The following is a 13,728-nucleotide window of genomic DNA, read 5'->3' as shown; positions in this document are numbered from 1 at the left end:
GTAACTCTGCCTTAACCACACAAGCCTCGAACGCTTATGATTTTAAAGTGTTTGAAGCTTCTGCAGAAGAGGACGGAGCTTGCAGGAATGGGGCAGGGACTGGAAAAGAACTTGCGGAGATGGGATGGGATGGGATGGGAAAACAAGTTCCCGCAGGGATGTAGAAAAAATTGTCCCCGTGTCATTCTCTAATGTAACCACTCTGATTTGACTCCTCAGTCATTAGTAGCGGTATAGAAGCTTTCAATAAAAATAATGAAATGAAGAGTTTGCAATCACTAAGAAATGTTCAACTATTTTACCATGCTCTGTAATGGGATATAAGGATTAATTATTAATAGCATCTCTCTGTTATGACTTTTAGCATCCATGGGCTATTTATCAAATGCTCAGTGCTGGTTTTCTCACAGCTCCAACACCTCCATTTTCAAATCTATAAATGGATAGAGAGCACCCACTCTCTCTGTCAGTATTGTGTGAGGAGAATTGAAAGCTACTGAATCCAGTCAGGGAGGATTGGTATGACAGTGTAATATAAATTATTGGCGAGTTTTCTGTTTCATATAATGTTCTTATTTTTTCCTACAATTTGGTCATTCGGTCCAATATTCAGACCATGGGAGACAGCCCAGATTTCTCCCATGGTGGGCCATACCCCGTGACCGACATTGAATTTCAGGGTTTTTTTTAGGCTGCTAAATCATGGAGGAGCATTTTTGAAAAAAAAGTCTGTCCAACTTGGACATTTCCAGCTGAATGTCCAAAGTTGGAGGAACAAAAATGGCCATTTTTGAATGGCAAAATGCTGGACATCCAAATATATATATTTTTTGAAAATCGTCTACTGAGGCATCTTGGACACTGGGACATCCAGGTTGAAAACATGCTAATCCTGAGCATTTGGACATGGGTGGGGCCAGCATAGTAATGGATTGGCCACATAGACAACCGGAGAGAGCAATGGGACACCTTCGAGGACACTACTGTGCCAGCAATATATTTCACCATAACTCCCTTATAATTTAGGGTGAGCCCCTCTCCCAACCCTCCCCAAACAAACTACTATACCCTCCTGTGCACCACCCCTACAGCACTTATGGATGTATGTGGCACCTATTTGTCAGTATAATAGAGTTTGGGTAGGCTCACATGTTCTACCATAAATGTAGTGGTTAGAAAGGCTTATGGGCCTATGTCCTCCTCTCTATGGTTCACTAGCTCATCCACCAGGCTACTTAAGACACCTGTGTGTAGCTCTACTAGGTTTCCACATACCAGATGCTGCTGTTTTAGAGCCAGGCATGTACCTTTTTGTGTGGTGGAAAAGGGTCAGTGAGCACTGGGGGAGTGTGGGGGTGTCTTACCTTGATGCATGCAGTGGTCATCTAGTCAGTTTGGGCACCTTCTAAAACATGTCTAGTTCCAAATGTATACATTCTGTCCAGGATGCCTTGCAAAATGTTTGATTATTACTGTAAGACATCCATGTATAACCCGCCTTTGAGACCACTCAAAGCCCAGCCATGACATGCCTCCACCACACCCATCTTGTGTTCTGGAGGCACAGAGGCTGGAACACCTTGCTAGACGTACAGAAAGATGGTTTTGATTATCAACACTTGGATGTCCTGGCGATTAGGATGTTCAAGGGCTGATTTAGGATGCTTTTTGGACATCTATGTTTTTGATTATGAGCCTGATAACCAGTTAAGCCAGTATTCATTAGCTTACCAGCTAAGTTATAGCAGCCAAAAAATAGGCTTGCTACTTATGTGGGTCTATATGGCAACTCAGCTCTTCGGCCAACGAATATTGACACTAACTGGCTATGTCATGCAACATAGCTAGTGACCAGGCTTGCTGCTAAGCCCTCATATTCCACATCCATCTTGTACTGAATATGAAGGCTTAGCCAGCTAAGTGCTATTTAACCGGCCAGGAGCCATTCTTGGCCAGATAAATAGCGCTGAAAATCGGGCACTTTGTCTTGTTGAGATCTGTTGTCTATTTTACTCAAGATTTGGTCAATTTGGTATCTTTCTTAAAGCATAGAAGAAAGAAGCAGCAATGGAGACACCAAGTTGGAATATGAGTGCACTGTGAGTATGAGTTCTCAGAGTGTGCTTAAGAAATGATCCATAGTAGCTATGTTACATAAAAACAGAGAAAAATGAAGGCAGGTGAAGATTAAAAGACCTATCTAGTCTGCCTATCCATGACATCTACTATCCCTTCCTCTCCCCTAGAGATCCAAGGTAATTACAGAAATGGGCGTAGCATGTCAGAACGTTTTGTTCTAAAATTTGCTAAGCCCATTTCTTAACGTATCTTAGCAAAAAGACCCCTATTTCAGATGTGTGCATTATTTAACTAAGGGCCCTTTTACTATGCTGCAGCAAAAATTGGCCATACTGTACCATAAAAATGGTATTAATGCACAGGAATGATCTGTATAAGGATGCACAGGTCATTCCTGTACGCTAGGTCCATTTTTACCACTTGGGTAAAATGGTTGATTTTTCTGAATTTTTCAATAACCACCTTGTGCTAATTTTTCTCCAACTCTGGTGTGTTGTTGCTTCGTGCCCTGGTATAGTTCTATTTTCTGAAGTTTGTAGGCATGTGCCCCCAAATATACCCCCAGCACCAAAAAAATAAGAAATATTTTTTTAGCGCGTGGATAGTGAATGAGAGTTAGGTGCCATTGACTCGTGTTAGAGTCCTAGTGACTTGATGAACATCATCAAGTATTTGTGGCAGAATACAGAAGTAGGTGGCTGGGCCTTTCTTCTGCGCAGTATAAATTTGATGTTGTCGCCGTTGTCGCATCAAACGCGATCCTCCGCCTCCAACGCTGCCTATCTGCTTTTGCCCAGATGGGTGGTACATCGTTAGTCTGATATCTCTGACCAAACCTGTCCATTCTGGGAAGTCCTGCTAATAGTGAAACTACTGATGGCATAGCTTTCAGCTTCTCAGACGTGCACAAGCCACAGCAGCACGACAAGTCCATGTACCATGACTGGAGGAATAATGCACAAACATGACGGAATACTATTCCAGTTATTAGGGCCTATACAGGAAAAGGCACCTACTTTAGTTGCTTGCAATCTCATTTGCTTCCTAGCTATGTGCAGATCTCCACAGCTGGCTGAGCCTAAATTTCGAGAAGGCATATACGGTATAACATAGGGTTACCAGACGTCCGGATTTACCCGGACATGTCCTCTTTTTAGAGGACATAACCAGGCGTCCGGACGGCTTTTCAAAATCCAGCACTTTGTCCGGGTTTTGAAAAGCTTCCTCTTCAGATCACGTTGGGAGGGGGCATCCGACAAAAACAGGGGGCTGAGGGGGCGGTGCTAGGGGCATGGCTGGGGTGTGGTGTGGGTATAACGTGGTGGGGGATGGGTGAAACTGGGTGGGCCTGGGGCTAGATCTATGGGTCCGGATTTTACACAAGTAAATTCTGGTAACCCTAGTATAGCACTGTTGACCAAATATTTCGGTGCCTGCTGGTGTTCACACAAATATGTTAGCAACAGCAATTTGTACTGTATTCTATATTCTATTTTTAGCCACTGCAGTACGTGGTCATATTTTGCAGTGCCAAACAAGGCTCGAAAAGCTGAATTTTGAGTTCCTTGTAGTGCGCGTATCACAGTTGCAGATACTCCCAACAGGGATGTGTTGCGGTACGCAAGGATGCTGGTGTCTTGTGCAGAAGTAGTTTAAAAAAAGAGAAAACACATGGTAGTGCTTTTAAGCTAAGGCATAATGACATTTACAGAGATGAAAGCAACAAGCAGTTGATAGAGTCCAAAAAAATCCAACAAAAAAGGTTGTTGTAGTTTACATAAGGCTGGCAATGCACAGGCCATCATCACTCACTGGGTATCTGACCTCTTTATGGAGGGCAACATTCCAAAGAAATGTTTAATTTACATATCTAATTAGAATTACAAAAGCTCCTCTTTCATGGAACTAGGAGCCCAGAGAGGAGGTCCAGGATGAAACAAGTTCTACAGTCCATAATTACTGCAACTCCCAGCAGCGCTCTTGTCCATCTCGTTAACATCACAGTTGGATGGAGCCACCGCAGGCAACTGGCAGGTGTCTAACTACTCTGCTCAGAGGGTGACTTTTACAAAAGAAGTCTTGATCCCTGCATATCTTTGAAAGCTTGCCAGCACTGTACCTTTCCTCACAAATTCTACAAAACAAATAAAGGCTTGCTTCCCCTCTGGAGCTGAAATTGCAGCTGGTTCAAGATCTGTCACCTCTTCCTAAAATCCCTTCCCATTCTCAAACAAAAGATGGTTAAAAGAAAAAAGAACTGGCATCACACTGGAATCTGCTTCAATAGTTTGTGCTTAATTCAGCCAATGTCTTTTTGGCCTTCGGAAGGTCAATAACAGAAAATAATGTGATTTTATTCAATAGAAAATGTCATAAAAACAAATATATTCAGGATCCTGATATGATATCATAAATGTAAAAAGACATTTGAAACAACAACAACACAACACTGGCTCCTAAAGCCACCACCAATTGATATTTCAGATAAAGAAAAACCTTCCCCTTAATTTAGGTGGCCCTAGCTACATCAGGACATAAAATCTTTGCATCACTATTTTAACATGGTTTCATTTCAGAGGTGAATATAAACTACATAGGATTAAGGAGAATGATTTTCTTAATCAATCATGTAAAACCATGATTGGAACCAACACTGTCCGAAAACCTAAATTTGTCTTTCAACAGGTGTAAATCTCAGTTTATGAACTCCCCCCTCCTTCAACACACACCAGAGGCTTAGCCAGTGGGGATCTTGAGAGCCCTGGCCTTTCCACTTTAGGCTCAAGCCTCCTCTGCTTTAATGGCTGGTTAGGATGCCCAAGCTCCATCAGCTGAAGAAATCTCCCACACAAATTCTGAGCAGTGCTTAAGTTACTTAGGAAGAGAACCAGAAATAGGTCTCAACGACGAAAACGATAAATCCAGAAAGGGGAAGTCGTGAGGCAAAAAATGTCAACCACTCAGTGATGGGTGGTTCCAAAGTGTACTTTATTGAAGAACAGCATGGTTTCAACAAGTGGACTCGACATTGGCAGTGTTTCAGTCAGTAGCTCTTCTGAATATTGTAGCTGACGATTAAGGTGACGATATGAGGAAAAGAGACTTTTGGGGCAGAAATCCAGGGCTCCAGCTGGGGAAATTGAGGATTGCCGAGACACTGCCAGTGTCGAGTCCATTTTTTGATACCGTGTTGTTCTTCAATAAAGTATGCTTTGGAACCACCCATTGCTGAGTGTTTGACATCTTTTGCCTCAGTGCTTAAGTTAGCCAGCATGCATCAGACACACATGTAATAGCCACTGATGCTGGCAGTCTTGCACATGCTCAGTTCAGTGATAGATGCTGAACTAAGCATGTGTGGAAGTGCTGGTGTTAGTGGCTGAAGCATGCCACCAACCTGAGCACTCTTCTGGCTGCATGTGCAAGGACACCTACAAGAGATTGCTTTAGCTGGCAGGACTTGGAAATTTCTGCCAGCAAAGATATGATTTACCATATTTTCACGCAGATAACGCGCACCCGTGTAAAACGTGCACACGGGTATAGCGCGCAGAAACCACGATTTTATGTACAAAAACTTTTGTATACCGCGCTCACGGGTATACCGCGCATGCAGCCCGACTGTCCTTTTGCCCGCCCCGACTCTCCTCTGGCCACCCCGACTCTCCTTTCGCCCTCCCCGACTCTCCGTGCACTGTCCCGACTCTCCGTTCACCCTCCCTGACTTTCCGTGCACTGCCCCGACTCTCAGTGCACTGTCCCGACTCTCCGTTCACCCTCCCTGACTTTCCGTGCACTGCCCCGCCTCTCCGTGCGCTGTCCCGACTCTCCGTTCACCCGCCCTGACTTTCCGTGCACTGCCCCGACTCTCCGTGCGCTGTCCCGACTCTCCGTTCACCCGCCCTGACTTTCCGTGCACTGCCCCAACTCTCCGTGCGCTGTCCTGACTCTCCGATACATCCCCCCCCCCGGCAGGACCACTCGCACCCCCACCCCGAAGGACCGCCGACTCCCCGACAATATCGGGCCAGAAGGGAGCCCAAACCCTCCTGGCCACAGCGACCCCCTACCCCCACCCCGCACTACATTACGGGCAGGAGGGATCCCAGGCCCTCCTGCCCTCGACGCAAACCCCCTCCCTCCAACGACCGCCCCCCCAAGAACCTCTGACCGCCCCCCAGCCGACCCGCGACCCCCCTGGCCGACCCCCACGACACCCCCACCCCCCTTCCCCGTACCTTTGGTAGTTGGCCGGACAGACGGGAGCCAAACCCGCCTGTCCGGCAGGCAGCCAACGACGGAATGAGGCCGGATTGGCCCATCCGTCCCAAAGCTCCGCCTACTGGTGGGGCCTAAGGCGCGTGGGCCAATCAGAATAGGCCCTGGAGCCTTAGGTCCCACCTGGGGGCGCGGCCTGAGGCACATGGTCGGGTTGGGCCAAATAATGGCTCCAGACAAGGATTGGATATTAAAACTTTTCTTTAAAAATAGATCCAAAGACTTCCTGGGGCAGCATATTCAGATTTTTCCTGATGTCTCTAGAGAGACTCAGAAAAGAAGGAAAGAATTTTTGATTCTAAAACCTTGAGTGACTCAAATAGGGTTTTTTTTCTTTTTGAGATATCCATGTAAATGTGTAGTTAGATATTTATCATTGAAGTATATATTTACAGAGCCATCTCAACTGATTAGTTTTCTCTCAATGAAACGTCTAGAAAAAGGAATAACAACATAATTACGTCTATGGAAAGTTAGTTCCCTGCACTTTAGTCAGATAAGGATTTTTCTTATTTTATTTAATTAATTTGAATTATATATGTTCTACTCTTAATGATGGATCCAATAATTTTGAGGACTAGTGTGAGATCAGCTAGATTAGTATTTCCTTGTAGTAATATTAATTATGGAATTTTAGTTTATATGCTGTTTGATCTCACTTTACTGTACAAGATGTATATGCTTGGAAATATTGTAAAATTTTATAAACAAATAATAAAAAAAAAAAAAATAAACAAAAAAATAAAAATAAATCTACATTCTGATACCAGTATTTACAAATGGATGTTTCTTAGTATTATACCTGCTATTTAACTGTCAGCACCTTAATTTACAACAGGGATCACAAATCTGTATTATCTAAATACTTCAGGTTAGTGACTTCTAAAGCATTGCAATGAACCTCACAAGTTGTGCTATTCATATTGCTTGAATGCATTGAGCAGCTAAGCCATGGCTCTGATGCTCCCAGGCTGCTTCTTAAAGGAACTGGGCATGGCCTCCCCTCCACTCCCCTCCCCCCCCCCATCCCACCCTTAATAATGGAGTGGAGGAGCAGCCTAATGGTTAGAGCAACAGATTAGAAACCAGGAGAGCTTAGTTCTAACCCCACTGCAGCTCCTTCTGATCTTGGGCAAGTCACTTAACCCTACATTCCTGAACGTTTATTATTTCTTTGATATACCGTCAATCAAAACAAGTATCTAGACGGTTTGCAATCATTAAAAAAAACCATTTAAACAAAAAAGAAAAAGAAAAAAACAAAAGAAAAATAATATCCTTACATGACAATTAAAATTTGCAGAGGGGAGTGGGATGCGAGACCATGAAGGGCTAACATGACAAAAAGGAAGGAATAAGAGGTGGTAAAAAAATACATTGAGATAAAAAAAACATTTAACATATCAGAGGGAGAAAGAAAATAAACCAACAATTTAGGAGAGTTTCACTTCAAAAAATGCGTTTGGTGAAGAGAGCCTGAACATAGTTTTTTTCTCCAAAAGAGGAAATAGAGGCTCTAATATTAAGTACTATATGCATCCTTGAATAGGTAAGTTTTCAGTTTTGACCTAAATAATTTTAAGGAGGACTCTTGTTTAATGTGGAGGGGGAGAGCATTCCAGAGCAAGGGTGCCATAATGGAGAATATAGACTTTCCGGTAGTATCGTACAAAATTGATCGAGTGGAAGGGACAACTAGTATGTCTTGATTACGGGTTGCTGTGTAGCCTTTGAGCTTGCAGGCAGTATATAATAAATACATCCCCCCCAAGTAAATCCATCCTTCCCCCAAACTCTCAATTACATATCCTATGAAGAGCCCCTGAACTTTTCAACAAAACCCCCAACCCCCTCTGTAGATCACCTAGCCTATCTTGTTAAAAATTTCCTGGGATCTAATAAGAACATAAGAAATTGCCTCCGCAGGGTCAGACCAGAGGTCCATCGCGCCCAGCAGTCCGCTCCCGCGGTGGCCCATCAGGTCCATGACCTGTAAGGTGATCCTTGTCTAAACCCTTTAATCCCCCTTGTCCTTCTATCTATACCCTTTCATAGCCTATCTCTACCTCTATCTATATCCCTCAATCCCCGTATCCTTCAGGAATTTATCCAATCCTTCTTTGAAACCCGGTAGTGTACTCTGTCCTATCACAACCTCCAGAAGCGCATTCCAGGTGTCCACCACCCTCTGAGTGAAAAAGAATTTCTTAGCATTGGTTCTAAACCTGTCCCCTTTCAATTTCTCTGAGTGTCCCCTTGTTCTTGTGGTTCCCAATAGGCTGAAGAATCTGTCCCTTTCTACCTTCTCTATGCCTTTCATGATCTTGAAAGTCTCTATCATGTCTCCTCTGAGTCTCCGCTTTTCCAGGGAGAAGAGCCCCAGCCTTTCTAACCTGTCTGCGTATGAAAGATTTTACAAAGGCTGGGGCTCTTCTCCCTGAACATAGTAGTAGTAGTCTGATAGAGGTTCAAAATGACACCAGTGACGCCTAGCGGTAGACTCACACCAAGGGCTCCTTTTACAAAGGAGCGCTAGCGTTTTTAGCACATGCAGCATTTTAGCGGGTGCTAAACCCGCGCTACGTTTCTAGAACTAACGCCAGCTCAATGCTGGCGTTAAGGTCTAGCGCGCATGGCAATTTAGCGCATGCTATTCCGTGCATTAAGGCCCTAACGCACCTTTGTAAAAGGAGCCCTAAGGATCAGGCTGCCGTATATGGGCAAAAGACAGGTGCCAAAAGAATTCATGCTATTACCTGTCTCGACCTAACCCCATGCAAAGGAATGCCTCAAAACAATGCACACAAAATGTGGCACAATGGACATCATTGTTTTATATGTAGAAATTGTTTTCAAAAATTACCCTCCTAACTATAGGGCACCCTCAAACATTTTCTAATTGTCCCTTACAAATTTTCTTCAGCATTTTGCATTTAAAGTCATTCTTCCCACAAAGAATCACAACACTCATCTTTTATCAGCTGTTTTCTCCTATCCTAACTTCTATATGAATTTAGACAGCATTTATATCATTCTTCACCCTAGCATAATTATATTTTTACCTTCACTACAAGGTTACCCCTCTCTCTCTCTCTCAGACTCATTTCATGAAACACTCACATTTGCCTTATATGTGCTTTATTTATATTAAAATATTTTTATTCCACTTTTATCCATGAATTATCCTCACCTGATTATGAGACAATATAAGAAGCGAAAGACAATTCTGGAAGGCGCATCTATACTTAGGTGTCAGTTGTGCACCACAGTGTATAGAATAATGGCATTTACATATGGGAGTGCCATTATGAATTAGGATTAGCATAGTGCATAACCAAAAGTGTAGGCGGAGCAAGCCATTGTCATGGGCGTATCACTATACGACACATCAACTTATAAAGCACTGATAGTTGCTCACAATGCATGAGGCACTTAGGCGGGCGACTTATGCTAGCCAATAACATGGTAAAAGTAATAGTGCCTAAGATTCAGGGAGCCAACCACTTTGCTTGCATTCATATTCTGTAACAGGTTTGATGTGCCTCAACACTGTTACAGAACTGGTGCTAAGCACACTCCATTGTGGCACAGTGGTTAAAGCTACTGCCTCAACCCTATGAGGTTGTGGGTTCAAACCCAGGCTGTTCCTTGTGACCCTGGGCAAGTCGCTTAATCCTCCCAATAACTCAGGTATATTAGATAGATTATGAGCCCACTGGGACAGAGAGGGAAAAGTGCTTGAGTACCTGAATAAATTAATGTAAACTATTCTGAACTCCCCTGGGAGAATGGAATAGAAAATTGAATAAATAAAGTTCCTGCAATAAAAATATCCTAAACAATGACTCAACATATGGTAATTGAAAATACAGAGCTTAACAATTTTTTTTCTCAGTATACACCCATAATATTATGCATCACAATGACTGGTGGTACCTGATTACACAGATAGTATTATTATACAGCTCTAAAACATTAAAAAGCATGACTCACACTGAATTATTAAAGCTCTACCCTGTACTTCTGTAATAATCAAGTCCTTAATGTACTAGACACGGTGCACAGATATTTCACAAAATTCTTTATGCCATACAGATACTTCATCGTACACATAACCACTGATATCTTTACATACCGACACTGCAACTAGAAATTGGCGGTGCTCAATAGTTATTGAAACCCACAATAAATGGCTATACTAGAAACTGGAATAAATACGTTATATCATGACAAAAAAGGAATTATTCCAGTATTGTAATAATCTCCAAATTCATAAGGAGAAGTGAGATACTCGGTCCTCAGAGGGTCAAACTACCCAATGGTTCAAATGAGCAAAAGCTCATAGAACCCAATCTTCATAGGATCCAAATATATCTTTTTTATCTTTATATGCTTTTTGTGTATCCATTTTTCTTTTGTCCATAAATTATTATTAAAAATGGTTTTTGCTTAGCTTTTATCTAGTTTTTAAAGGGGAGCGCCTCCACCAACATGTCCATGTTTCACACGCTTTCCTCAGGGTCGAGGCTCATGCCGGCATGAAATTATCTCGAATGGAGCGATTTCTACTGCGTGCATGAATATAATTGGGAGCCTCGACCCTGAGGAAAGCGTGTGAAACATGGACATGTTGGTGGAGGCGCTCCCCTTTAAAAACTAGATAAAAGCTAAGTAAAAACCATTTTTACTAATAATTTATGGACAAAAGAAAAATGGATACACAAAAAGCATATAAAGATAAAAAAGATATATTTGGATCCTCTGAAGATCGGGTTCTATGAGCTTTTGCTCATTTGAACCATTGGGTAGTTTGACCCTCTGAGGACCGAGTATCTCACTTCTCCTTATGAATTTGGAGATTATTACAATACTGGAATAATTCCTTTTTTTGTCACAATAGTTATTGAAAACATAAAACAAATGTATTTACGACACTTAGGGCTCCTTTTACAGAGGTGCGCTAGCGTTTTTAGCACATGCACAAGATTATTGCGTGCTAGCCAAAAAATTACCGCCTGCTTAAAAGGAGGCGGTAGTGGCTAGCACACGCAGCATTTTAGCATGCGCTAAGCGCACGCTAAAACCACTAGCACACCTTTGTAAAAGGAGCTCCTAATCTCCTTTCCCCTCTCTTCTCTCCCTTTCCCTTCCTTCTCTCTCCCCTCTTTTCTCTCCCCTTCCTCTTCCTCCTACCTATCCACCTCCTCTCTCTCCCTCCTCTTTCTCTCCTGTGTTACCTCTCTTTATAGTCGCCTTGAGCTTGTATAGGTATGAGCAACGCACAAATAGAAGATTAGATTAGATTTTTTTATAGAAAACAAAACAAGTGAAATTGCACTCTCATTCTTTTCCTTAAAAGCAGAGGGGTCACTGATATAAGTAAGTTTATGTTTGAATTCTTACATACATTCCCCTGACATAATTCACATTGCATAGCACTGTACAGATCTACTGGATATTCAAAGTCACTTAACAAAATTAACCTCAGACAAATAAGCCGGATATTCAAGTTCAGGCTAAAATATCCAAGCCACACAGGCTTTAAAGTCTCATAATCACAGACTCCTCTTACATGTGAAGAAGCACAGTAAAAAACTCAACATTACGTTTGAGAAAAACCTATGCTCCAGCACACATGCAGAGACAAAATTAAACACAGTACTCTCTGAACAGGACAGTGAACTAGACGTAGTTGTAGAAGCAGGAAACAAAAATACTTAGCTGTGAACCAAATCTCTCCCTCTAGTTGACTGAAGCTGAAGAAATGCACTGCAAGGTTTTTCTCAAACATAATGTTGAGTTTTTTTGTAATGTGCTTCTCCTTCTATAAGAGGAGCCTGTGATTATGAGACTTTAAAGCCTGTGTGGCTTGGATATTTTAGCCTGGACTTGAATGTCCGGCTTATTTGTCTGAGGCTTGTTTTGTTAAGTGATTTGAATATCCAGTAGCTCTGTACAGTGCTGTGTTTTGTCAAGGGAATGTATGCTAATTGTTAATAATCTTTGACAAAATTACCTTTCCGATTTGTTGCAAGTATTATTGGTTCAATTCTTTCCATAGCTGGATTTACTCCTTATTGGGCCCTAACAAAACATACACCTTTGGATGTTCCTAACATGGATGTGGAAGAAAAAAAGGGCAGAGCCTTCTGTAGCTGTGGGTAAGGCAGCAATATAATAGTTTGTGAAAGAGCATTGTCTAATGATTAGAGCTGGAGAGTAGAGAATGACATGGGGACACATTTTCCCCTGTCCCTACGGGAACTTGTTTTCCCATCCTGGCGAGTTCTTTTCCTGTTCCTGAAAGTTCTGTCCTCATCTGCTTAAGCCTCAAACACTTTAAAATCATATGTGCTTGAGGCTTGTGCGGTTAAGGCAGAGCTTACAGGAAGGGGGGGGGTGCAGGGACAAGGACAGAGACAAAATTTGCGGGGACGGGACGGAGAAATTGAGTTCCTGTGGGGACAGGGAAAAATTCTACTGGAGAGCTCCCAAAGAACCCAGTCCTAGCACAGAGAATTTAGGCCAGTTCTGGATTTTGACAATCTTTTCATTGTGCATGGGTCTATTTAGGTAGATTTAGCTTACCTCACACCTTTTCAGCAGTTGCTCAAGGTGAGTTACATCGAGGTACGCTGCTAGGGTGTGTTAGTTTTGGACATGTCATAATTTTAAAAAGTACTAGTAAAAAAAAATGATACAATTTCAAGTGGAAAATCAACAACTGGCTTTAAATTTTGTGTAATATGTTATTTACCTATCTGGAATTTCTGGGAAATTATATACAAATTACTGAAATACGTTTTAGTGCTCTGATAATAGTTTTTATGTGTTTGCAATGCATATTAATGCCTTTTGCGCCTTAATTATCAATTTATCTTACTTATTTACCCACAGTAATACTTAACACAATTTCATTTTCTTATTCACTGGTTTTCAACTTAGGGCTCCTTTTACAAAGGTGCACTAGCGGTTTAATGCATGTAATAGCGTACGCTAAACCACCGGAGGCACACCGCTACCACCTCCTCTTGAGCAGGTGGTAGTTTTTGGTCAGCGCGGGGGTTAGCGTGTGATGAAAAGTCGCGTGCTTTAACCCCGCTAGTGTGGCTTTGTAAAAGGAGCCCTTAGTATTGGCATAGCGATAATCTAATATTGAAAATGACTTAAAAATCCCCAAGACTTCAAGTTTGGACTCATTTGCATCATTTGGTGGGATCAGGCAGCTGAACTGCCAACTGTCAGGGATCTCAATAGATATGGGTTACATTTGAGGAGTGATCAAGACAGATGCAATTACAGCACTGATGAACTGGTAAATGTCCCAGTGACTGGATTCCTTGCTCAGTAGTACAAAGCAAATCCCAAATT

This window comes from Geotrypetes seraphini, chromosome 2 (assembly GCF_902459505.1).
Source record: "Geotrypetes seraphini chromosome 2, aGeoSer1.1, whole genome shotgun sequence".
Classification (NCBI taxonomy): Eukaryota; Metazoa; Chordata; class Amphibia; order Gymnophiona; family Dermophiidae; genus Geotrypetes; species Geotrypetes seraphini.
Note: the sequence above shows the minus strand (reverse complement) of the source record.